Consider the following 27905-nt stretch of genomic DNA (forward strand, 5'->3'; position numbering starts at 1 on the left):
GGGGCTTGTTGGCCGGGCTTCATTTTTAAATAAAGTAAAATATTATGCCCAACATAAAAGGTTTCAACAGGAGTAGGGAACCTTTTTCGGGTTGGGAGGCCACAGACCCACAGGAAAATCAATCAGGGATCACACAAGTAAGAAGCAAAGAACAAAAACAAACAAACAAACAAAACAAATAAACAAAACTAACAAAAAAAAAAAAACCCTCCAAAAATCTACAGCCCTCACTGATGTGGCTCCCACCTGAAACACATCACTCCCTGGTGCTCCAGCCCCATTGGGAGCAGGGAGGACTGAGGTTTAAGGCCTCAAGTCAGATTTACTCTTCTGTAGTTTCAGGGTTAGTGGGTCTTGTGGGCCCCCCAGGCTCTGGGGTGGGGCCAAAATGAGGGGCTCAGTGTGCAGGAGAAGGCTGCCAGTGAATGGGATAGGGATGGAGGTACAGGATCTGGGCTGTAGGTGGAGTGCAGGAGGGGGTGAGGTTGCAAGGTCTGGGTGGTAGATAGGGTGCAGGAACAGGCTAGGAGTAGGTGTCTGGCCAGGGGAGGGGGCAGGAGCAAGGAAAGGGGCAGGGTGTCAGACCAGGGGGCAGAGTGAGCTGGGGGCAGGATGTCTGGCCGGTGGAGAGATAAGTGAGGGGGTGGGGGCATAGGGTCTGGGCATGAGGGGGGCACTTACTTGTTCTTGTATGGCGTTGCAGGTACTGTGTAACACAGCCTCCCACTGCTCTCATTTGCTGAATGGAAGCCTCCGGGAAGGATGTCCTGGGTGAAGGAAAAGGGTAGTGTATAGAGCTTTCTCCCCCTGCTCCCGCAAGAATTTGGCGCTGGTATTCCAATCTTGCGGGGGGCTGTAAGGCTGTAGCGCCAGAGCTGGCTCCCTGCTGTGGGGGGCTGTTGGGGCTCTAGAAGAGCCATATGTGGCTCTTTAGTGAGCCATATTTGGCTCGCGAACCATAGGTTGCTGACTCCTGGCCTATTGGATTGGATCTGTTCAGGGAATACAATAAGTACCTGTGCTGTCTGGGCCTCTGCCACTGTGATCCCTGTAAATCCAGAAAGGCATGTCCTTGAGACACTCCCCAGCCAGGTCACCCTTCTCTTGTTTCTCAAGTCCAGCGAAGGGTTCTTGGAGAGATCTTTGAGGAACACACATGCCAATCTGTGTGTGAATGGAGAATGGGGCCACTAAGTCAGAAGATGCCCAAGTGCACCTCTGTAAGGGATGGGAGACATTTATATAGTTGCCATATAGGTAAACCCAACCCTACATCCCTTATTCACCCAAGTAGTTGGATGAGTTAGAATGACTGAGCATGAGTTAGCACTATCTGAATTAGCTGTAGTATGAATATCAGTAGTAGTTGCTGTTATTAGTATACTACATTCATCATTTTTTAACTGCTACTGAAGTGATTTCAATATTCCTCATTCTGCCTAATGCTCTTGCTCTTCATTACAGACTGCGTGGGTCTTTCCATGTACTTATTACGCTTACAAGCCAGATGAGTAACTTGTCAGGAAACTCTTCCGGTCCGTTCTGAAGTACGCCTCTCAAAGTGATGAAGTTTATTGCTAGGATGAATGAATTTCTTAGATATTCATGTGAAAAAAAAATGTAAATCCTCACAGGAGCTGTTGGCAGATTGGAAATACAAACAGGCAGTAATAAAAGACACAACACAATCCCAAAGGTTACTTTTAAATTACTAAATCATTATAGGTGTGGTCAAACTAGGTCACTGTAGAATATAACAACTGCCAGGTACAAAGCTAACCAAAGATCCAAAGTTCACTCATCAGACAAACTAGATAAATATTATGTAAGCATGTCAATCACAGTAAATAAAAATATCCTCTGCTTTACAAAGCTCTTCCATCTTTATCATCTAGTTGTTTTTAAATGTAAACAGAATCTGTTATTTAAAATTAGAACAAAAAACAGGACTATGTAGCACTTTAAAGACTAACAAGATGGTTTATTAGGCGATGAGCTTTCGTGGGCCAGACCCACTTCCTCAGATCAAATAGTGGAAGAAAATTGTCACCACATATACCAAAGGATACAATTTAAAAAAAAAGTGAACACATATGAAAAGGACAAATCAAATTTCAGAACAGAAGGGGAATGCAGGGGGGGGAAGGTAAATGTCTGTGAGCTAATGATATTAGAGGTGATAATTGGGGAAGCTATCTTTGTAATGGGTAAGATAATTAAAGTCTTTGTTTAAACCTAAGTGTAAAGTGTCGAATTTAAGCATGAATGACAGTTCAGAGGATTCTCTTTCAAGTCTGGTCTGAAAAGGTCTTTGAAGCAGGATGCAGGTAATCAAGTCGTTGAGACAATGTCCTTTCTGGTTGAAATGGCAAGAAACTGTTTTTTCTTTGTGATCCTGTCTAATATCTGTTTTGTGGGCATTGATCCTTTGGCAAAGTGTCTGAGACGTCTGTCCAATGTACGTAGCAGACAGACACTTTTGGCACATGATAGCATAAATTCTATTTCTGGATGCACAGGAATATGTGTTCTTGAACTTATAACTCACTTGGTTAGGTCCAATAATGGTATCAGCAGAGTGAATATGTGGACAAAGCTGGCAACGGGGTTTGTTCAAGGGAAGGTACCAGGGTTGGTATTAGTGTGGTATGTCCTGTGGTTGTTGGTAAGAATCATCTTGAGGTTAGGTGGTTGTCTATAGGAGACTATGGGTCTGTCTCCCATAGTCTCTTGGAGTTTAGTATCCTGTTCCAGTATAGGCTGTAGTTTATTGATAATGTGTTGGATAGGTTTAAGTTGGGGGCTGTAGGTGATGACAAGTTGTGTTCTATTGTTGGTTTTCTTGGGTCTGTCTTGAAGTAGATGGTTTCTAGGTATTCGTCTGGCTCTTTCAATTTGCTTTTTTATTTCTCCGGGTGGGTAGTTGAGGTTTATAAATGCTTGGTAGAGATCCTGAAGTTTCTGGTCTCTGTCAGTAGGATTAGAGCAGATGCGGTTGTATCGAAGGGCTTGGCTATAGATGATGGATCGTATGGTGTGTTCTGGATGGGAGCTGGAAGCATGTAGGTAACTGTATGAGTCAGTGGGTTTTCTGAAGAGAGTGGTGTCTAATTTTCCATTGCTGATTTGTACTGTGGTATCCAGGAAATGGAACTTTCGTGTAGAATGGGCCAGGCTGAGATTGATGGTGGGGTGTAGGGTGTTAAAATCTCAGTGTTTCTTGTTCATGCGTCCAGATCATAAAGATGTCATCGATGTAGCGTAAGTAGAGAAGGGGTAAAAGGGGATGGGAGTTGAGGAAACGTTGTTCTAGGTCAGCCATAAAAATATTAGCATACTGTGGGGCCATGCGTGTACCCATTGCTGTGCCGCTGATCTGGAGGTATAAGTTGTTCTCAAATTGGAAATAATTGTGGGTGAGAACAAAGTTACATAGGTCTGCTATCAGATTGGCAGCAGTGTCCTCTGGGATAGTGTTTCTAATTGCTTGTAATCTGTCTTCAAGTGGGATGTTGGTGTATAGAGCTTCTACAGCCATGGTGGCAAGGATGGTGTTATCGGGGAGGTTATTGATGTTTTGTAGTTTCCTTAGGAAGTCAGTAGTATCTCGGAGATAGCTGGGGGTGTTGGTTGCGTAGGGTTTGAGAAGAGAGTCTACGTAGCTGGATAAACCAGTAGTGAGCGTGCCGATACCAGAGATGATGAGACGTCCGGGGTGTCCAGGTTTATGGATTTTGGGAAGCAGATAGAACAATCCTGGTCAGGGGTCAGAAGGTGTTTCTGTGTGGATTTGTTCTCGAGTAGCTGCAGGGAGGCTTTTAAGGAGACAGTGTAGTTTCTTTTGGTATTCCAAGGTGGGATCAGAGGAGAGAGGTCTGTAAAATGTGGTGTTGGAGAGTTGTCTGGTTGCCTCCTGGTTATAGTCGGCCTTATTCATAATGACCACAGCACCCCCTTTGTCAGCTGGTTTGATTATAATGTCCAGGTTGTTTTTGAGACTCTGGATGGCATGGTGTTCAGCGCGGCTGAGATTGTGTGTTGCTTGTTGTCGTTTGCGAATAATGTCAGTCTGTGCCTTGTTGCGGAAGCTTTGTATATAGAAATCCAGATTGTAGTTCTGACCATCAGGGGGAGTCCATATAGAATTATTTTTCCTTTGGTGTTGATAGGGGGGATCTGGTAGGTCAGATTGATGTTCATTGTTAGTTTGGAAATATTCTTGGAGGCGGAGGCGGCGAAAAAAAGCCTCAAGGTCACCACAAAATTGTATCCAGTTTGTGGGGGACATGGGGCAGAAAGAGAGACCCTGGGATAAGACAGACTCTTCTGCTGGATTGAGTTTGTAGGTGGAGAGGGTAACAATATTATCCAGTGGGTCGAGGCAGTTGCTGTTGTAGCCTGTGGTGTGGAGCAGTTTAGAAAGTTTGTTGCCTTTTCTTTGTTGTAGGAAATAGAAGTGTGTATAGTAGATTTCTTGTCTGGTGGAACAAAAATCTTGCAAGGTGTTAGTCGGTGTGGATGTTTGTCTTCAGATGAGACTCTCTAAGTTAGAAATGTAATTTTAGATGTTTTTCTGTTTCTTGTATAAAATACTTATCAGGTGGTTCCTTAATTTCTTGGATAGTGTGAGGCAGAGTCTTTCACTGTAGTCAGTATAGTATGTTGATCTTAATGGATTGGTCACTTTCAGTCCTTTGGGTACGATCATGAAAGCTCATCACCTAATAAACCATCTTGTTAAGTCTTTAAAGTGCTACATAGTCCTGTTTTTTTGTTCCGGCTACACCAGACTAACACGGCTACATTTCTATCATTATTTAAAATTAGAGTGTGTTTTATATGCGAGGCTATAATGACCACTATATCAAGGTGATCAATTTATAATGCCCCTGTTTTTAGTTGATTATAGCTATGCATTGATTGTGGCAGGGCTTCTGTGAGGAAAAAAACCAGTAGGTGATCATGAAGTTTAAGACGGTCTCATAATGCATACATAGAAGGTCGTCAAATAAAGGCTACATAGACAATCTTAATTCTTGTATTTCCTAACTTTTGAGCGCTTGGCTTTACAACCTTAATGACTTTCTTGTAAGATGGGCTTGTTTCTCATTGTAGGTACTGCCACTGTGTCTATATAAATATGTGATAATGTGATATAAAGATCATATCTGAAAGAGTTTGGGATTGTATATAAAATAATAACTTCTGCTTTCCTCGGGGAATAAGTTTATTTCAAAGTAATTGTTTCTGGAGTTATTTCAGATTTAGTTATTACAAAATAATATCGTAGTGTAGACATGCCCTCATGAGTGTCCAGTGAGCTGTGCTGATTGGATGTTGCCAGGTTCCCCCTGGAGCCCTAGGTAGAGCACTACTCCAGTCTATAGTCTGGAATATATGACACAGCCCCTCCACCTTGACAATGCTGATGGAGCACACAGTTTTTGCGGCCTTTATTGTCATACCTTTAGAGCGCTCACCTCACCAAATTAGCTTCCCACATGAGCTTATGGGCCTACCTGCTTTGGAAACTATTTTTTGTGGTGGGCAGGATGGGAACAGGCCCCAGATGGTGAATCCCTCCCCATCCTCAAACAACCTTTAATTTTATCCACAGTTCACCAGAGGTGGGTATAGTTAGCCTGGGAGTGAACTAGAAGATCCAGAGTACAATTGTTTAAAACTATGGAGGAGGGAGAGCTCAGTGGTTTGAGCACTGGCCTGCTAAACCCACAGTTATAAGCTCAATCCTTGAGGAGGCTATTTAGGGATCTGGGACAAATCCATCAGGGATGGTACTTGGTCCTGCTCTGAGGGCAGGGGACTGGATTTGATGACTTCTCAAGGTCCCTTCCAGTTCTATAAGATAGTATATCTCCATATTATATAACTGGTGTCTATAATGGGTAAGATCAAAATCTTTAACTTTTTTGGGGGGGAGTGGGGAGAGGGCAGGGATTTGAAGCCTGTGTCCACACCCAGATTCCTAATGGTTGCTGGAGTGTCCTCTGGTGCCTGTCTACACAGTCAGAATGCTTTCCAGTTCAACCTGTTTATTCTTAACCAATCCCGCCCTCCTCCCCCACTTATGATTCCTTTATGCAAGTTCTCCTTTGTTGCCAGGTCTCAGCTTGGTGGGGCTTATGAATTGCTCGTCTAGGTTTTATCTCTTCTAAAAGGTCAATTGCCTAGTGCTAAAGAAGGATGTGTCTTTTTTCAGGAGGTACCTTTTTTTTTTTTTTGTATCACCACAGCTCTGTAGTCTGAGGAGGCCTCTCTCTTCATTGTCTGGGTGTTGTTTACTATGAGTAATGTGAGCCTTACATAAGACGTTCAGCACAATTTAGACCTATTAATGGAGGTAAAAGGGTGGTATTAGGAATTAATTGTTCTCAGAACATGAGCTCAACAAATAAGTCAGTAGTAAGTAGGCAACAGCAGCAGCCAAGAAGCTCTTATTGCAGCATCTTTCCAAGGTACTGCCCCACCCAGGTGAAATAAGCACTCATTTTCCATGAAAGGAGCATTGGTTCACATTGCTTCAGAGAAACTTGATTAGACTCTGGAAATGCTGTAGCTTTCCTTTATCTGGAGAGGTAGCGAGCAACTGTTTGGGATTTGCAGCTCAAATGCTAGCTCCTCCCTGGGCTGGTCGGCTTACTCAAAATGATTGGCTTGGGGTTGGTTCTGAAGACATTTACAGACATAAACGGCAAACAGGTTTAACTTGACTGAGGACTTTGCAATGGGACATCTAGAAGTAAGTTGCAAAGCAACAGCAAATAAAAGATGTGAAAAAATGAAGCTGCCCAGCAATGTTTAAAAAGTATTATGTATCCAGCCTTTTGTTTCCTTTATTTGGAGCTTTGAAGGGAAAATGAATAGAGAAAAAGAATATATTCACTGCTGCTGGTTGATGCATATTTTAGTCCACTCCATCTTGTGCAGTGCTTCCCCTCAGTTGGTTCATTCTAGTATTCCTCAAGGCTAAATGAGTTTAACCTTGGCGCTGTCAACCCTCTAAAAAGGGAATTCTCAGAATGATGACTGGATTGTTCTCCAGATATTCTAAGGTTAAATACTGCTGGTTGGTTATCCCTTTTTTCCTCACAGATATAATTTCAAACATTTATTTTAATGTAGTACTATGTCATTTTAAAAGGAAAACATGGAGCAATAATTATATCAATTTTTTATTGTATATGTAATAACAATTTTCTTCTGTGGACATCATTTGAGTCAATCTTCCCATTGTTTTCATATTAGGACACCTTAAATATTTAATCCCAACACTCATGAGAAGAAATCTTGAACAAAAGACTGATGGAAACAGTTCCGATCTCAAGGGGGAGAAAGTCCATGAAGTTAAGGAAGGGACTCACATAAAGAGGCTAGCTCTGACTGGGAGATCTCCAACTCAGTGTTTGTGTTAGAATGATATATGTGTCAGGGCTAAGGCATTTGTCCTCTTTGGGGTTCTGTTGTTGGCCCAGTGGACCCAGCACCTGAAAATAACTCCCACAATAGTGGAAAATCTGAGTGAAGCCATGGAAGCTGATTATCACAGAGCCAAAAAAATGTTGCAGGATTATGAAGACCCCTTGAACTGTTAACTTGGGCCAAATCCTCAAAGGTAGTCCCAAAGAAGTCAGTGGGAATCAGGTATCTGAGCATCACTGAAGATCTGGTCTAGAAGATTATCAGATCTTCTAGTCAGTTCTGTCTTGGAAGAACCTGGCTCCATTATGGAGCCTTACTGACTTCTGTGGAGCTGTGAGCTGCCTGATGCCCAGATCTGTGCAAATCAAATTGTAGTTTGATTGGGGGTTCACACACAGTGCACACGCTCTGCTCCAGAAAAGGAAAATTCAAAATGTTTCTTAAAACTGGATGTGAAATAAAATGAAGCCTCCATATTAGCAAAAAGTAATCTGACCCTGAAATATAAAGGCGTCTAAGGTATGCACACAGTCAAGCTATTTAATGTGACTCTGCAAAACTTAACAAACACCTCTAAGCTCTTTTGACATTACAGATAATTGGAGCTAGATGAAGGAACAGTCAATTGCACACATACAAAATGGGAAATGACTACCTAGGAAACCATATGGTAGAAAGGGATCTAGGGGTCACAGTAGACTGCGAGCTAATTACATGAATCAACAATGCACCAATGTTACCAAAAAAGCAAACATCATTTGGGATGTATTAATGAGTGTTGTAAGCATGGCCCACGGAGTAATTCTTCCACTCTATGTTGATTAGGCCTCAACTGGAGTACTGTATCCAGTTCTGGGTACCACATTTCAGGAAAGATGTGGACACTGCTTCCCACAGCCTCCATTGGCTGGGAATGGTGATCTGTGGCCAATGGGAGCTATGATTGCTGGTAGCTGCAGCCGTGCAGGTAAATATAGTGGTGGGGCCCCACCAGGATCTAACCCTCATAGGCTGGATCTGGCCTGTGGGCCAGTATTTGCCCACCCTGGTCTAAAAGTTGTTACAAGGAGAATGGAGAAAATTTATTCTCCTTAACCTCTCATGATAAGACAAGGAAGCAATGGTCTTAAATTGCAGAAAGGGAGAATTAGGTTGAACATTAGGAAAAACTTCCCAACTGTCAGGATAGTTAAGCATTAGAATATATTGTCTAAGGAGGGTGTGGAATCTCCATAATTGTAATTTTTAAGAACAGGTTAGAGAAACACTTGTCAGGGATGGTGCTTGCTCCTGCCATGCGTGAAGGGGAGTGGAGTCAATGACTTCTTGAGATTCTTTGCAGTATTCACAGTATCATATATCCATAAATACTTGTTTATATTTTAAACTGAATTTTCATCAGGTAGGTTCATTTTGTGTTTACAATCTGGAAAATCTGTGAGATTAAGATTTATTAGTATGAGTATACATGGGAATTGATATTTGCAAAAAGGGAATTTTAAACTTGTTTTCTACAAGTATTTATATCTGTCTAGAAGAGTTATGCTCATCCAGGGAGCAGGAACAGTATCATTTGACGTACCATGACCAGTTATTGCTAAGCAACATAAGTCATAGAGCAGGCATCCTTGAAATATTTCTTAGATTTGAAGAGACCATTATGATCTTCTAGTCTGATTTCCTGCCTTTTGTAAGTCCTAGATCCTTCCTCAGTAATTTCTGCATCAAGCTTATAATTTCTATGAACTATAGCATATCCTTCAGACACACACTTAGTTGTGCCTTAAACTGCAATGAACTTGAATTCATCACACCCTAGGAAAGTTGTTCTAATGTTAATTACGCTCACTCTGACTTATTTCTAGTCTGCATTGGTCTAGTTTCAGCTTCCAACCACTGTGGTAGTTTGTTCAAGACAATATTAATTGGCTGTGAAGCTGAGAATAGAAGCCAGGGGTCCTTGCTGACAGCACCCCTGGATACTTACACATTATAGACATCTATTCCTTAATATTAATTTGCTGGGCAGTCTGGAGAAAACAATTTTTGGATTAACATTTATTTTAAGAATAGTATATAAGCCTTCTCTTTTGAAAGCATATGTAAATTATATATAATGGTGTGAATTAGGGATGTTAAATATCGGTTAATTGAATAGTCGATTAACCTCACGAATTCTTATCAGTTAGTCGACTATTCTATAGTTCCTGCGGGTGGAGTCAGCAGCCAGTGCGCTCTGGTATCACTCCCAAGGAGCACCCTGCCACTCCGCACTGCTGCCTCTGTATCAAAACAGCAGCATGGGGTGCCAGGCGGGAGCCGGTGCATGAGGGAGCCAGTTTAAAAACCTGCTGCGCCCCTTGCAGACCATCTGCCTGTCACCCTGCACTGTTGCCTCTGATACTGAGGCAGCAGCGTGGGTTGGTAACAGGCCTTGTCCAGGGAGGGGTCTGAGCTCCTGGACTCAGTGTGAGCTGGAACTGAGCCAGGCTGCCTGCCCACCCGACTCCTAATACACTTTAAATGCAGAGACGCAGTGGGAGTAGGTCCTGGACTCAGCATGAGCAGAGGTGCCGGTCTGCCTTCTAAAAAATGTACTGGCAAGCTGTGGAAGAGGGATGTGTGCAGTTTATAGCATTATCTGATAAGCTTTTGCTTAGCGGTTAATTGACTACACTATTACATCCCTAGTGTGAATTTCAGATGAGTTTGGAGGAATGAGTTTGGCTTAACATGTAACTGATGATGGGCAACATGCAGTCTTTGGAGAAACCTGGGGAGGGCTCTTCAGGTGAGTTCTATAACTTATCCCTTTCTACACATGGGGTAGGCGATGGGCTGCAAGGGATTCCAGGTTCTTTCCTCAGTCCCTATCCTGTTCTATGTCCCCCCAATAAAGAGTATTGTTTTTTCAACAAAGATGTATTTTTTGTTTGCTCTTCAGTGGAGGAAGGGAAAAGTTAGTAGGAAGGGCAGGGGAAGGCAGGGGTGGGGGAGGAAAGACACACAGTGGGACTGCAGGGACCACTTGTGGAGAGGCACAGGGGAGAGTCTCACAACTGGCCTTGAATGAAACTCTCCCTCAAGGCCTCCCTGATGAGCACATCCCCTTGATGTGCTCTCTGTATGGCACTGGTGTCTGGCTGCTCAAATTCCCTGGCCAGATGTTCAGCCTCAGTTGGCCCTCCCCGCTCCTCCCCCCCATCCTGGCAGAAAAGTCTCTCCCTGCTTTCACAAAGGTTGTGGAGCACATAGCAGGCTGCCACCATGAAGGGGTTGTTGTGTTCCCCGAGGTTCAGGTGGATGAGGAGACTCCTGGACCTCCCCTTTAAATGGCTGAACACGCATTCAACAACCATGTGGCACCTGCTCATCCTGGCATTGAAGTGCTCCTTTCTGGGGTGCAGGCTGCCCCATGAGCCAGGGGAGCAAGGGTTAGGCTGCGTCGCCCAAGATGACAATGGGCATGTCCACCTCTCCAAATCTGAACGTGTGGTTAGTGAAAAACATGTCGGCATGCATCTTTCAGAACAGGCAGGCATTCAGCAAGATGTGGACATCACGTGCCTTTCCTGACCATCTGACGTTGATTTTGGTAAAGTGTCTTTTGTGATCCATGAGGACCTGCATCACCATGGAGAAGTATGCCTGGTTGATAAAGTCTGAGGCACGGTGGTCAGGGGGTTAGGATGGGGGTGTGCATGCCTGCTATGCCCCCCTGCCTCCACAGTTGGGAAAGCCCAGGGTGGCAAAGCCATCCACAACGGTGTCCATGTTCCTCAGAGTGATGACTCCCCGTAGCAACATGTGGTTGATGACCTTTGTTAACTGCAGGAGCATGGCCCCAAATGGGGATTTCCCCATGCTAAACTGGTTCCCGATAGAGTGGTAGCTGTCTGGCATAGCGAGCTTCCACAGGATGATGGCAACACGCTTCTGCACGGGTAGGTTGCATGCAGGGACAAGCCTCGTGCAGAACTTGAGGAAGGTGACCTTCTGCATGCAGAAGTTCTGTAGCCACTGCTAGTTGTCCCATAGCTGCAGGATGATGTGGTCCCACCAGTCTGAGCTTGTCTCCCACCCCGTGAAGAGGCATTCTATGGTGTCGAGGAGACTGAGGAGCATGCACAGCAGCAGGAGCACCAGGACCTAGGTGTGCAGGGCCTGCGGTCTATGCTGGGGTTCAACTTGCAAGTCCTCATCCTTCTCCTGCTGGAGCAATATGTGGACAGTCTGGATATACTGCACCATGAGGCACAGCACTGATTTGTGAGCCTAGCACTGATTTGCAGCAGCTCTGGCTCCATAGTGTGAGTGCTGTGGCATTTACAGGGTCAACCAGAGCACAGGAAGGCACGTGCCCATTGGGTCCCTTTTGTGTCCTGCGCGGGGGAAGGCAGTGGAGGAGAGGTGTGTGAGATGCAACCGTAGAGAGGAACCCCTGAAAGCATGCGTCACAGCTTGCCTGACCAAGCATCCACAGGAAGCGTCCGCCCTCCTGGTGCCCTCCCCAGAGTGCTTCCGGGGTCTCTAAGTCTAAGGCAGGCTCCATTCAATGTGGACACCCTATTTTGGACTAATTTTAACTATTTTTGATGCTTCCCTATAGCGGGGACATGCCATTTTGATTTTGTTAAATTGGGAGCTAAGTCGATTTTAGTCATTTCAAAATAGTTTCCTATGTAGACATGCCCTTGGAGGCTCTGTTCCTGTTTTGTACTTTTGCTTCCTTCTCTTGTGCTTCTGCTACCACATGCTATCTTTACAGGGGCACATTTACTTGTCATGCAAGAGTAATATCTGTAGTGCTGCTATTCTGTCCCCAAGGAAACGCATGCAGCTTTAAAACGTTCTGTCCGTGGAAAAGACAAGAAACTATGGAGACAGAATTAACATATTGATGGTTTTGTTTTCTCTAAAAAAACACGAAAGAGTCATTTGAAGTGGCTGGAGCTACTTATCTTCAAAACCAAGTGGTATAAACTTTCCTGTTATTTTGCCAGCACTGTTGCATCTGGCGCAATTGAGGGTCAAATCTAAGTGGGACTTATACAACTTTCCTATTTATTATGCTAGCAAAGTTGAACCAAGAACATTTCAGGCTTTACAGAAAATCCAGCAACACAATTGATATTTTGCCTAAAGAAATGTGTGCTCTCTTTCTAGACAAAACATTTTTCTGCAATATTATTGAAGACTAAGTATAACGCCGATATACCAAGGAGTTTAAAGGATTAGGAATACTGTACCATCTCAATGGAGGGCCTTGTTTATGTTGCTCAGAAGAGGTGCTTAGCTGGAAAAGAAAGCAATCCTTCCCCTATACTTTTTGCTGTAATTGCTCCTAACAAGAAGGCCCCAGTGAAGTTTTTTGTTTTTAAATCTCTGGCAAAAGACACTTTGGACTTGTGGATTAGTTTGCGCTCCTCTTTTTAGACTCCCCTCTTGATCCTTAAGGATTTGCCTCAGTCATGGATTTCTACTAGGCTTGTTAATTCTGTTATTTTTTTAAAAAGCCATTAGAATAAAGAAATCTTTTAGCGAGAGCCACTCATCGGGGATTAGCCACGAATGGACTGAACAGCTCACTGACTCCCCTCAGGGGATAACCTTTGACTCCTGGGTCAGATGATGATTCATCTTTAGCCTCAGACCTGAAGCAAACTGAAGGCTCCAAACAAGTGTTTTCTCTGTCTTTGCAGATTTACTGAGCCCAGTGACAAGCAGTGTAAAAGATGGGCTCTGCTGACATTTTATTATCACAGCTGTTATTCGACAAAATTGGGGGGAAATAATAAAGTAGATAGAATTTCAAAGGCTATAGTAATTGTTATTAGAAGGAAACCATAGCCCCCTTTTAGCGTCTAAAGAGATCTGTCTGCTTTCCTCCTTTATAATTTCGGAGCTGGTTTTTCAGCAGGGATTTTCCTGGCACAATAGTGGTTTGATTCAGAGTTGAAGGGTGGAACGAGTGGCTTTTGGAAAAGTTTCCATTGTAAATGGTAACTTTATCCAGCCCTGATGGTATCAAGGATTTGAGTTAAGAAAAGTTGAGAGAAAGATGCCTGTATGGTGCTGTAGGTATTGTATTAAAGCACAGCATCAAACCTATTTGCTTTGGCTAGTACATCTGAACAGTGCTTTTAAGATGCAAAATGAAATAAAGAAAAAAAACATCAAGTCCAACTGAAATCTTAAATGCAATGTATCTAGGATCTTATGCGTGACATCACAATGCAAATAAATATAATTGTGCACATGATTATTAATTCGATTAGTGTTTTTATGAAAGTTGCATATCTAATACTTTATGCAATGATCTTTTGAAATCCTAAATTACTTTTGAAAGATAATTAACTCTATTAGATTATCAGTGGCATAAGTCAATTTTTGATCAATACAAATAAAAACTACACCAGCTAAATGGCATTTCAGTTGTAGTAATGCATCAGCAGGTTTTCAGATAAGCAGGGCTGAGGACAGACTTCATCGGGGCTGATCTAGGCTCCCAGACAGGGCAGAGCTTCAGGCAGAAGGGGAGGGGCTGATAATTTCATTCAGATTTAGTTCAGTTTAACTATGGGCTACTTTCAGCGCTTAAACTTTAGTCATTTGGGTGTGAGAAAAAATGCACCCCTCAGTGACAAAAGTTTTAGTACTGAAAAGTGCCAGCATAGGCAGTGCCTTATCAGTGGGAGCTGTGCTCCTGGCGATAAAGCTACTGCCCTCATTTGGATGGAGGTTTTTATCACCAGGAGAACTCTTCCCCAGTGACAAAGCATGACTACACTGCCCATGTCACAGTACTGCAGCAGCCTACATCTCCCTAAGAAGTGACATTTTAAAGTCAATCCAAGGTTTAGATGTAGGCCAGGTCTAAGAATGGGCAAATAAAACTACATCTACATTACAGCCCAGATTGACACTCTCTGAGGGTATGTCTACACTACCACCCTAGTTCGAACTAGGGTGGTAGTATAGCCATACCCTGAGACTGATCCACTGGCAGTTGATTTAGCAGGTCTAGTGAAGACCTACCGTATGGACCACAGATTGCTCTGCAGTTGACCCCTCTACTCTATCCTTAATTAAAAGAGTAAGGCAAATTGACAGGAGAGTTTTTCTTGTCACCCTCCCACATACACACACAATGTAGACCCCATGGTAGCTTGAGATAAGGTACAGAACTTCAGCTACATAGCTGGAGTTGTACACCTTAGGTCGACTTTCCGAGGTAGTGTAGACATAGATAAGATAAAACACCTGCTTTTAGAAGCTAGGAGACTGATAAATATGGCCATCTTCTCCTGGGGCCTATGTACTTTTATGACATTTCAGTGGGTGGTTCTTCTAAAGCATTCTTCACAAAACAGGCAGATTGTGGTTGATAATAAATATTGATAGAAGGCAGAAGGAATGGAAGACTTTTTTTGGCATAGAATATTTCTTAGAATTATATCAGCAATTTCCATCCCCCTGCCTGCTAAAAATCAATGCTTAATGTGACTTCTGAGGGGTGTGTGTGTGTGTGTGTGTGTGTGTGTGTGTGTGTGTGTGTGTGTGTGTGTGAATACAAGGTTAATGGTTAAATCTCTCCTTTGAACACCTGAGAGGTGTTAGACAAAGTGGGTGAGTTAATATCTTTCACTGGATATACCTCTGTTGGTAAGAGGCAAATTTTTAAGGGGTTAGAAAAAGATTCTTGCAAATCCCTCCAGGGTGAGAATATCTGAGCTTCCTATGAGAGAACAACAGAGCTTTCTGTCTCATGGGAGCCCTAACTCTAAATTTTCAAAATTGTGTGTGGATTTTATCATTGAATCAACTCCCATTAAAACCAATGGATAAAATCCCCACATTCTTCCAAGTCTCTGGTGTGCTTTCTGTAATAGTGCTGAAATATGTCTCCAGATACACTCACAAGCTATTTTCATCACAATTTAGGAAATGGGGGAGTCTACAAGCCATTATTAGGAATTAGTGCTGTCAATGGTCCAATGTTATGATGTAGATGAACCATTATGCTGTGTGTGTGTGCTGCGCTTTTTCTCAAAAGCTCCTTCTATTGTTGGAGAAACAGTGCTGTGGATGTGACAGGGCTCAAGGGGAAAATGCTGGCTATATTGAAGTCAATGACAATATGGGGCCAGAATTTTACCTGAGGGATTTTTATCACTGAGTGTACCCTTGCTCTTAACAGAGTTAGACAACATCATGGTAAAAATGCTAGTGGCTGTGCTACACTAGCACTGCTACCAATGTCACGAGGCAGAGTGCTACATGGGGGCTATTGCAATTGGGGCAGTTTTTCAGAAAAAGTTGCATCCATTTAACAAAATGGCGCGGTGGCTTATTGCATAAAGACAATGGTCACATCCCTAATCCTCACAATATCTACTCTGAGGCACTGTGACACTTAATGCAAGGAATTTTTCTCACACAACCTCACTCCCTCTGGCTGTATACCTTCATCTTTTTTCCTGCCTTCATCATTTTCATTCTGCTTTGCTAAATTTCTTGTGTTATTCTGTGGTCCCACCCTGTTGCATTGTTACGTGCTTGGTTAACATTTTATTACTACCTTATAAAAGAGCTAGATAGGGTTGCCAGATGTTTTCAACAAAAATACCAGACACACTTGACATTACATCACAGTCTACATTACATCTTATTTAGAAAATACTGGACATTTATATTTTCCTCTTATATTTTCTCAATTTATTTCCTGAACAGAAAGCTCAAACACTGGACTGTCCGGTTCAAAACCGGACACCTGGCAACCCTAGAGCTAGACACAGAGGTAAAATGATACTGGTTTTCCATAAAGGTGGCTCTAAACCACAGACTTCAAGTACCAACTTTCAAGTACACTGCTAAAGTCCAAAAGATATTTTGATCTGTGCTTTTGATTTGGCCCAGTGTAGAGGTTGGGGCTGGCTACAAAGTTCTGAGCTGAGAGCTGAACTTCTCAAGTGTTTGAATCTGAGATTTTGGTTTAGGTGCACCTACACACACAAAAGTCAAATTTAACGTTATTTAGGGGGGACCTCAGGTCTCACAGCACATCTTGTATCCCAGGACACAGAACAAACTCATTTAGCACTTGATCCAAAGCCCTCTGACGTCATTCAGAGTTTGTCCCTTGTCTCCAGCCAACTGTATATAAGATTCCTACTGAAATAAAACGGATGTAAAGCAATTCAAACAGAAAGGTTTCTAGAAGTGTGATGCCTGAAATGAATGGGTTGGAGTTAATGCTTAGTTGTCAAATTACCTAAATCGTCAAATTACCTGAGGAAATGTGCCAAGTCTTTTGTCTTGACATAATGTATTTGCTCACTGATCTTCAGCATGGTATGATTTGGATATATTTTGGACAGGTTTTCTAATCTCTTGAATTGTTTCTTAGGCCAACTCATTTTTGAGGAAGAATTCCTTACTCCACTGCCTTGTACATACACTTAATTATTTTTAAACAAGTGCAAATGTAATCATGGATGTACCTGCATTTGCAGCTTTTCACAGATGTTTGCGTTGACATTCATTTCCAGTTCCCCTTCAGAGGGGTAGTTTCAAAGCCAATTTGACTTTCAAACATTTGAGGAAATGATTGTGAGTCATATCTGTGCACAGGAGGGCCTAGAGGTGCTAGTCAGAATCAGGCTTATTGTGCTGGGCACTGTACATGCAGAGGAAAAACAACTTTTCTACAATCTAATTAGGGTTGCCAGGTGTCCGGTTTTGAACCAGACAATCCAATATTTGAACTTTCTGTTCGGGAAACAAATTGAGAAAATATAAATGAGAAAACATAAATGTCCGATATTTTCTAAATAAGATGTAATGTAGATTGTGATGTAACATCACGTGTGTCTGGTATTTTTGTTGAAACCATCCGGCAACCCTAAATCTAATTAGACATGTCAGATAAGTAAATATAGACAGCATACAAGTATTGGCCCTGGGTTTGGTCTCAGTTTTAAAGCATTGAAAATCAGGAGTAATAAATCCTTTCAAGTCAGGGCTAGCAAGCCCTTTGCAACCTAGAGCAGCTTGTAGAGAAGGCCACTGCTATGCTGAAGAGCATACTTGCGAACTACAGGCCTCACTTTCAGAAGTGCTGAGCACGTGCCGTTCCCATTGCTCACGTCAATGTGAGCTGTGGATACTCAACTCTTCTGAAAATCAAGTCACATTTACAGAATGGGTTGCAGGCTGCTCTGGGCTATGCATAGTAGCCCCCCATATACTATCTGAGGGCGAGGCCTTTTGAGTTAAACCATTTGTTGAGCCATTTTAAGACAAATACGGACATGACAGAAGCTTTAAAGAAATTTAGCTTCTGTTCTCTTCTTGAAAAGCATATTCATCTCCTAGAGCGCTAGCTGGTCTGGGTTTTGACTATTTGCTGCAGTTCTGATCCACAGAAAAAGAAGTGTTTCTGAGCAGCAATGAGAACTGAACTATTTAAAACAACGTGAAAACTCAGAAACCTTTTAGAAATTGCCACAGATGAGAAGACATTGTGCATTGTGATAAACTACAGACCAGCAGTCATACTTCTGAAACAATTTCTAGATTTGCCCTGTGAATGAAATAAGAAGTGAATGCCCTATGCCCCCTTCTTGTTGCCACCAGTGCAAGTACAATTAATAATAATAAAAAAGTTAGCTGTTTTTACTTTCTAGAAAATGTTCTTTTTATTGTTTAATTTTTCATTTTCTTTCCTTGCTTCATATTAAATCTAATACTCAGCAAGACAAGAGGCCTCTCAAATTACAGAGTAAGTGCAATAAGAGATTTTAAATAACTGCAAATGAGCCTGACTCTACTCTTGGTCAATGCTAGTAAAGGCAATGGACTTGCAAGGGCACACGTGTCTGCAGGACCTCTCTAGTGTTTCACTTGTCTATAACTCCAGTGATTGACACTTAAAACAGCATTTAAAACAGCAGCCACATTGTGGATTTTTTGGTCCCATATTTACAAAAACCAAACACCTGTGGCCTAGGTCTATCTCTTAGACTCTGAGGTGGTAATTGCTGGTGGGTGTTGACATTTCAGTGGTGACCATTATGGTTTATATGAATGATATCTGTATACAAATTAAAAGTCCTTGACATTTTCAAATACTTTCACAAATATTAGCTAATGGGGATAAAGCTTCTGAAGCTTTCAGCGTGGGTGACTTGCTGATTGAAACAAGAGTAAACAGTAGATTCTCTGTTGGTTGATCTCTTGAAATCAAAATTTGAGGACATCAGAAACTCAGAGGTTATTGATGTACTAAAGGAGTGGCAAGGTTCTATGGGCTGCCATATGTGGGTGGTCAGACAAGATGACCAGGTGCCTTTTGGTCTTAAAATCTATAATTATCTAGTCTGATTTCCTGCATAATTCAGGCCATAGAACTTCACCAGGTGATGCTTGTGTCAGAGCATAAGGTCTGGAAGGGATTTCCTGGGACGTCGATTCCAGTCCCTTGACAATTCTGTCAGATAGTCCTTAAAATAGATTTATCAGTTTCCATCTTTAAACCTGTTGGGATTCTTTCCCCATTACACCTTATTGGAAAGCTGTTCTAGAACTTCATCCTCTGATGGTTAAAAAACCTTCCTCTTTAATTTTTTTAACTAAACTTTCTCTTACTGATGCATTTGGTCTGGTAAGTGAGGACATGAGGCGCACTCACCTCACAGTGGTTGTAATCCCTGTAGGCTTAAGGACTGAGCTGGCACTAGAGTGATGGATTATCCTCAAGATGTTGTTTTAAAAATGATAGCACCCTTGGGAGGTTTTGCATGCACTTGAAAAACTATAACATAGCTGTGTGCTGTCTCCCGAGTCCCACGCTGTTTTGATTGAATCTGGTCCGAAGACAGTATCCTCTCCACCCACCCTGCAAGAATTTAGTAAAGTAGAATGATCCTTAAAAATGGTTCCAGATCTCAGCTCCTCTCAGCATGCCTGTTGGGATTCATATGTAAAACATTAAATATTGTGGATGTCAGACAATTGAGAAAGATAATTGTGAATGGCTATTCAAGTACAGCAGTTTCCAGTTTTCTGAGGACATGCAGGGATAACAGTCTGGGGTGTGGATGCTTTGGTCTTAAATTACTAAACCCTACTATTCTCTTACATGTAAACTAGATAATTGATGATGTAAGAAGACCACACAAAAGATGTTACTGGCATGAATAACTTGCAAACTGGCATCAACTGCTACTGTAACAACCAAATATTTAAGCAGTTACTAGGGTGAAGAGATTTCCCCATAGTAAATGGAAATTCACATCTATTTCTGTCTCATAAACCTGTGAGACTCCCACCTTATTTATATGACTGAAATATTTAAAGTATTTGGTATATGGTACCAACTGACATACCCCATTCCTGATTATAGCTCAGCTAGAGGGACATGGGTGAAATTTTATCTTTTACTGGACCAATGTCTGTTAGCTAAAGAATAGCTCTGTCTAACTTGCTCTGTATAGCTGTTGAGCTAGAATAGCTCTAACTCTGACAGTTTACTCCTGTAAACACTAGAGCATCCTTTTGTGTCCATTTGGGTACATATAAGAGCAGCCCTCCACCCCAGCACCTTTCCACCTAGGAGCATAGGAAGGTAGGGTAGCTGTGGAGATTACAAAGTACAGAATTTTGAATAATTGTATCAGCAGTATATCCTGCAAAAGAAAGCCTCAAACATTTTCCATTGCTCTGAGTCTTCTGGCTGTTGTGACCAGGAATGTTCTTGTTTATGTTAATGCAGAGGGGACAAATACCCTGTGATGAGAGGCAAAGAGTACCACTCTTCTTGAGTGAGAAATGCACTATGGGATGACGAATCTTACAGATTTCAGAAGGGTAGTGGTGGTAGTCTCTATGTGTAAAAACAATGAGGAGTCCTGTGGCACTTTAAAGACATACCAGATTTATTAGGGCCTAAGCTTTTGTGGGTCAAAGCCACTTGAATCTGACCAAGTGGTTTTGACCCACTAAAGCTTATGCCCAAATAAATCTGTTATTCTTTAAGGTCCTGGTTGAATCATACAGAGCTGTAGGAGGAGGGCGGACTAGCTTTACCAGTTTGGCACGCACTGTTACATAACAGTGTGCTTTAAGCTGATACAGGAATTGAATTATGTGCCAGACAAGGCAGACAGCGGAATGATGCATGACTAAATCCCCCAGTTATTAAAGGCATTAAGAGCACCATAAGTAAGGATGGTGGAATCTGACTCTAACTGATTATTAATTGTGCTTTTGTGAGTAAAAACCGAGACTTTTCCCAGTTGTGTTCATACAAGCTGAAGGCAAAGTAAAAAGCTGTTGTGCCAATAGAGCTTTAGTTCCCTATTTCATGCCTCCAAAATGATTTTTAAGGGCACATCAACACAGCAGGCAAAAGCATATCTTAATTCGACAACTTCAGCTTCATCATTTGCATAGCTGAAGTTGAAATAGCTTAATTCTGCTTTTGGTGCTGACTACAGCGGGAAGTTGAAGAAAGAAAATTCTTCCTTTGACTTCTCTTACTCCTTGTGAAATGAGAGTTATAGGAGTTAGTGTAAGAAGCCCTCCAGCTCAACATTATTTCAAAATAATGACTTGCTGTGAAGACACATATTTCGTTGTCTCAAAATAACGTCAGTTACTCTGAAATATTGCTGCTGTGTCTGTGAGGCCAGTCTCTGTTAGGCCAGGTTATACTACAGGAGAAGGTTGGCTTAAGGTATACAGTTCCAGCTACGTTATTTACATAGCTGGAGTTGACGTACCTTAAGCCAAACTTTGGTGCCATTCCCACAGTGAGAAGCCAATGGGAGATGCGCTCTGGTTGACTGTCCATACTCCTCGTGATAGTGAGGAGTAACGGTGCCAATGGGGGCACCATCAGCATTCGATTAGCGGGTCTTTACTAGACCTACTAAATCGGACGCTGGAAGATTGAATGCTGCAGTGGTGAGTTTCCCGCAAGTCTAGACATAGCCGTAGGAACTCTATATGACTTTACAACCTTTAATGCGTTTATCCACAAAACACTCAAGTGGAAAGAAAATGCAGCTGAGGTACAGAACAATGGAATGATTTGTCCAAGGTCACACACAAATTCTGAGTCACGGCTAGGGATTAAACATCAGTCTACTGAGGGATGTTAGCTATTGGTTAATTGAGTAGTCAACTAACCACATGAATTCTGCTGTATCAGAGACAGAAGTGCAGGGTAACAGGGGCAGGGCTGGCCTTAGGCTGATTAGCCCAATTTCCCCGAATGGGGCCCCGCGCCTAAAGGGGCCTCGCGTCCTGAACCCGGAAGTGTGCTGGGCGCCATGGGTGGTGAGTTAATATTCAGAGCCAGGGGCCCTGCTCCAGCAATGTTTGGAGCTGGGTCTCTCCCCCGGCTCTGCCTGGAGTGGTCTCCCAGCCCCACTTGCAGGCCCCCCCGTGCATCCTCCCACCCCGCCCCCAGAGTGATCCCCCTCAACCTCGTCCCGTCCCTGCCGTGTGCAGCTCTCAATGCAGCTCCCCCTCGCTGGCTGCTGCTGCCATGTGTGGCATTGCAGGTGGGTGGGGACGACACCCGGGCGTGTCGTGATGTCACGGCCTGGGACTTTAAAATTTTTCGGCGGCACATTACGCCATGCGGCCTAGCTCCGGGTTCGGAGCTTGGGGCCTGAGCACAGACTCCGGCCTTGCAAAGTGGAAGGCAGAAGGTAGGGGAGGGGGAAAACTAGAGGGAAGAGGCAGGTGTGTAGAGAAAGGTGCTAGAAGAGGGGATAGGGAGGGGTAGCTCACATAATCAGAGTGGGGCTACTGGAGGAGTGGGCACAGGGGGCAGAGAAGGGCTGATGGAGGGGGGCAGGTCGCAGGAGGGCTGAGGGTAGTGAGAAGGGCAGGAGTCAGGACAGCAGAGGAGGGTGAGGAGTTGTGGGGCAGCGGGCACCAAGGAAGCTGATGGAGCAAGGGGGAAAACATGGCAGCAGAGATAAATGGTAAAGGTTTATAAAATATTTATTAATAATTTGGGTGCCACAGTGGCACATCCAAACAAGCCACATGAACTCAGTACAGGTGCACAACACAAATCCATTCTGCTCATGGGAGGAAACTCTTACGCTATATCTACACTGGCGGCTTCTTGCTCAAGAACATCTTGCGCAAGGGTTCTTGTACAAGAAGTCTTGCGCAAGAACACATCCACACTGCCATGTGAGAGCTGTGCTTTTGTGCAAAAGCATCCATGGCAGTGTGGACCCTCTCTTGCGCAAGAAAGCTCCAATGGGCATTTTAGCCATAGGGGTTTCTTGTGCAAGAAATCCCTGCCGAGCATCCACACTGCCCTCTTGTGCAAGAGAGCTTACACCTGTTAGAAAAGAGCATAGCTCTTGCACAAGACACCCTCTCTTACCACGCCATGCTCTAAATTTCCTTACACAAGAGCAGGCTGGCAGTGTGGCTGCTCTGTGGGTTCTTGTGCAAGAACAGCTTTTATTTGCGCAAGAAGCCGCCAGTGTAGACATTGCCTTAGAGGGAACACTTCCCCAACTCTCTCTGCCCCCGAGTTAATGTCACACACATTGGGTTAATGCAATTGCAGGATAGTTACATGAGGAGGGTTTGGTGGGTGCCAAACTAATCCCTGTTGGTAGGAGGATGGTGGGAAAAGTCCTTCGAGAGGGGTGACATGACACCTTTTACTTCTCGTCATGCTTCCATCTTGCCCCGAGGATGTTACCTACAGAGGCCTGGTTAATGGGATTCACGGGGTGTGGCTAATGGGGGTCGGGGTGTGATTAACAGCAGTCAGGAGGTGTGGCTAATGGGGCACCACCAAAGATTATACAAATCTGCCGCCCCTGCTGGCCCCGGAGGAGGAGTGCATCGGCTGCCTGGTGTGAGTTTAGTGCAGGGTTTTGGTGTGGATGTGGATGGGGTGGGGGAATATTTTGTGCCTTTTTTTTTTTTTTTTTTTTTTTTGCTCAATCAAAATTGCTGCGGGGCCCCATTGAAATTGTTCGAATTGGGCCCCGCACTTCCTAAGGCTGGCCCTGAACAGGGGGAGCCGGTCTGTGAGGGGAGCCAGTTTAAAAAACAGCTCCCTGTGCAGACCAGTTGCCTGCTACCCCACACTGCTGCCTCTGATTTAGAGGTAGCAGCACGGGATGGCAGCAGCCCCTGTCTGGGGCAGGGGTCTGAGTTCCCCACAGACAGACTGTTCCACGGGATGTAGAGCAGCCTCTGTCTGCAAGGAGCTCAGACCCCTGTGGACAGGGGCTTCTGCTGGGAAGTTGCCTCTGCCCATAGCAGGCCCAGGCTCACTGCAGAACCTGGGCTTCCCTGCCTGCCTTCCATCTGCAGAGCTGATAGAGGCAGTAGCATGGGGGGGGCAGGCATCCCCGTGGAGCTGGTGCTGGGGGGGAACCAGCTTTTAACCAGGCTCTCCCCAGCTCCTGCCCCCCCCCCCCTTTTGCTGCCTATATTACAGAGGCAGCAAGTCGGTGGCAGGGGGAATGTGAGAAGTTGACAAGATTAACCAATAAGCGTAGGCTTATCAGTTCATCGTATAGTTGACTACTCATTTACATCCAGGCCTGGCCTTTGGGCAAGGCGAGTGAGGCAGTTGCCTTGGGCCCTTGCATTCAGGGCCCCGCGGCTCTGTGTATTCAGAGCCCCCCACTGCCCAGCTCCACCCACCAAGCTGCTCACTCACTGCCCTGACTGGAAGCCGCATGGGTGTGTGGCTCAGCCATGTTGCCTTGGGCCCCGCAAACTCTTTGGCTGGGCCTGTTTACATCCCTAGGCTACCGTGAGGTAGGTGAGCAGGTAACCACCATCCCAGCTCCCCACTCACCACTCTGCTTTCCAAGCACTTCTGGTATGTAAGGCTGTGGTCTTTCTGCTGGCTGTGAGTGTGCCTTACTTTGAGTCTTGAAAACTCTGTTTTAAGAAACTCGGGGATTCTGTAAAAACGGCGAGGAGTCCTGTGGCACCTTATAGACTAACTGAAGTGTGGGCGCATAAGCTTTCGTGGGCAAAGACCCACTTTGTCAGATGCATGTAGTGGAAATTTCCAGAGGCAGGTATAAATATGCAGGCCAGAATCAGGCTAGAGATTCTGTTACCTTAAAGCCCAGTTACAGTCCTAAATGAACAATAATTTAAAGCTATGATTTTTTTCATGGAAAATTGTAGTACATTTCATGGCAGATATGTGAGAAAACAATGATGTGTCAAGGAAGAGGGATCAGGAGGGCTATGTGAGCTCAGCCCAGCTTGGTGAGAGGGGAGACCTGCTCAGGTGAGCTGGAGAGTGAGCCTGCCCTGCCCTTACCCCACAGTAGTGACTCCTGCCCTGTGGGACTGGGCCTGGCTCTTCACTGTGGGTGTTGAGATCTGATCCATATGGCCCCAGTGCCACTTAGGTTTGATACATCTGCCCCTCTGTAGATGGAGACAGGAGGGTGAAGGGCCAAATCTAATTGGCTTTACACAGGGTTGCAATGCCACTCAGATGTGTTGTGTCTCTCCCCTCCCACCCGACTAGATGAAGACTAAGGGGCATATGTGCTAGACCTGTGGGCCCGTGGGGTGCTGTGGCCATATAGGCCAGGTCATAATGCCCCGAAGGAATAGGAGCTGCCACTGCTAGATAGCAGACTTATTCAAGTTCACGATTACCAAGAACATTGTGACTTCTGCGTCAGGTTCATAGCCATAATACTAATGATCAGTAAAGTGATCTGTGGAGTTGAGGAATGTACTGTGATAGCATAGCTAAATAATAGCAGAGAGAGACATAAAGACCTAATGACAAATTCTAGATGGTCTTTGGGTCTCTAGGTGAAAATCAGGGCGTGGGTGAGCTCACAATATAAGAGAAAACCATACCAAATACTGGTTCATGGATCAGGGGGCTAAAAACAAAGTTGCGAATGGAAAAACAAATTAATCCCAATTAACCCTAAGGCCAGGCTTGGTCACATTCAGCAAAGGGATCTCTCTTTTGAACAGCAATGTGGAGATTTTCTGCTTGGCGAGGTGTGTGTGGCTTCAGAAAGTCAGCTAAGTGGTGCTCTTTCATTCATTCTGAATCTGCCTATGAATCAGAGAAGGCTACCAGTACCAGGAGATAATTCAGATGCTGAAAAGGAGGCAGTTAGTAGAAGAGGGGAGGGAATATGGGGCACTTATGGTCTCCCCTTCCTTTCATTGCAGGATTTACTGCTGACATTGTCTGCAGATTTCTGTTTGCTTTACTCTTGGTAGCTAGAACTGGTGATCAAAGGCTAGTGCAGCAACATGTATGATGAAGGGAAGTGACTGGCTAGGCTCTCTGAGTTCTTTGTAACAATACTCAGTTTTGTTGTTTTAGGCAGTGTTCCACAAAGTGTAAGAGACGTTTGTGAGATCACTAGGGTAGTCAATCAAACATTTTTTTTCCTTCTCAATTCCTTTTATACAGGAAACCAGTGCAACTTGGAGCCTTGGCATGGAAGCTTTAAAACCGTAGAGTATGTGTCGCATTTCCTGAATCTCTTGTCAGGGATGCATTCCTCACTGAAACAGTTCTGCTGACAGACATATTTTTATTGCCTATTATTCTCTTCTCTCATTCTTGGTTACATCTGGATGTAACAAAACCTTTATTTTGAAGTGCTCGTCTTCTCTGTCCTTCTGCTTATTTTCTCACCCAAAATGTACAATCCTCGTGGGGTTTGGGTTTTTTTTTGACATCACAATTGGTTGCTGTGGAACTACTGTCTTTGTTTAGAAGAAACTTACTTATTTCTAGAATGAAATATTTTCCATTTTCCTCTCTGTCCTTTCCCTCACAAAAAGCTCTCTGATTCCATGATATATCATTTTAATTAAAAGATTGTGTCCCTATATATAGCTTTAACCTTTTGGTAGGGGAATAAGCTGAAGTGGGAGATAAATTTAAAGATCTTGTTTTTCTCCTAATATGCAAAATACATAAAATATGTCTTATGCAACTGTTTCCAGGGTCCTTTCTATAACCAAACTCTCACTGAATTCAGTGGTGCAGGGATGGGTCCCTAATGGATATGTATAGGTTGAAACTCAGTTTATAGTGAAATAGGATATCCACAATGACTTCATTAAATTGCAGTTTCAGTTATTTGTGGTTCTATGCTGTGTTTTGTGCTCACTTTAAAAAAAAACTCTACATAAAGAAACATCATTTCAGTCAGAATGGCTTAGTTTGGATGAACAGCTGTGAAGGAGCATATAGTTTATGAGGCTCTCTTATGTAGCAGTCTGAGCAATCTGTTGTGAATAGAGTACACAATGGAGGCTGTTTTCAAGCAAATTGTAAAGTTTACCACTAGAAGTTTAATGGTGCAATAGATAGAAAACAATATTATAAATTGCATAACTACATATGGCACAGCATTAGGAGAACCCCACTCTATAAGGAATTCCTGAAGAAACTTCTAAAAATTCTATGGGGTACTTCTTTTACATGAGACAGAGCATGCTTGGCACTTGAAGCAGTCATATAAAATCCCAGTTTACAAATGCTGTCTGCAAATCTCTGAGCTCTGACCAATACCACAACCACACTTAGTTATTGGACAAATATTTGTTTCCTTTGAGTTCCACTGACTGCTCCAGACCAAAGGCCTGATCCTGCTAGCTATTCCCATTGATATCAAGAGAGTGGAAGGTGCTTGATATCGAAGGTGCTCAGTATCTCTCAAAGGGACCTCAGGAGGATTGGGGCTCAATATTTTTGTCTTCAATTTCCCCATGCTAATGAGAGTGTGTAGTCAGCGCTGCCTTTTTCTTCTGACTTCTGGGGCTCTGCCAGAGAAATCACTTCCTTCTGTTTTCAGTAATTTTGAGCAGTGCTGATAATAAGCAACTGGAAGTGGAAGCAGAAAGCAGCAAACTGGATTGTCAAAGGAGGGACATTTGATTGTCGAGGAACTTTTGGGACTCAGACCATCATTTTAGAGCAGGAACTGCCATCAGTTTCCTAAAAGACTAAAAACTCATGGAGCAGCATAGTGATGTAACGGTACAATGGATTTGCTTCTTGGTCTCATTTCATCCACTGTAAAGGGTTATAGACTCCTTCCCACTCTCTCAAACACTCTCACTCATTAGGAAGCTTTTGCTTTCTTGCAAGATGAAACATAAGCACACAAGCCCCCACAGGAATGGTCTGGAAGGCTGTGTAAATTATAGGTATGCTTTCAGAAAGAGGCCTACAAACAGAGATGTCTTATAAATCTTCTCCAAACTGCCTCCCCCCACAATTTATTCTTCTTGTAATCAATCAGTCTTTTAAAATTCCTGTAAGAAGATAGACTGGTTAGTTAGTGCTATATATGTTATATATATTTACATATTTGCACTTTATATATGTTTACATTATAGATAGGCTCGAATCAAGCACAACCACAAAATTTTGGTGAGTTTGGATCTAAATC

At 43.5% G+C, this 27905-nt stretch overlaps 2 long non-coding RNA genes across 2 annotated transcripts in view; one reads left to right on the top strand and one right to left on the bottom strand.

Annotated features, from left to right (window-relative positions):
* LOC102446639 (uncharacterized) overlaps positions 1–848 on the bottom strand; it is a 30958-nt gene extending 30110 nt beyond the window's left edge. Inside the window, exon 1 of the long non-coding RNA XR_012902972.2 lies at positions 682–848. This is a non-coding gene — a long non-coding RNA (uncharacterized LOC102446639). The remainder of the gene's footprint in view (positions 1–681) is intronic.
* LOC112547565 (uncharacterized) overlaps positions 1–27905 on the top strand; it is a 229021-nt gene that overhangs the window by 16593 nt on the left and 184523 nt on the right. The gene's annotated exons all lie outside the window — the stretch shown is intronic.

The sequence above is a fragment of the Pelodiscus sinensis genome, chromosome 3 (genome assembly GCF_052426305.1).
Source record: "Pelodiscus sinensis isolate ZL-2025 chromosome 3, ASM5242630v1, whole genome shotgun sequence".
Classification (NCBI taxonomy): Eukaryota; Metazoa; Chordata; order Testudines; family Trionychidae; genus Pelodiscus; species Pelodiscus sinensis.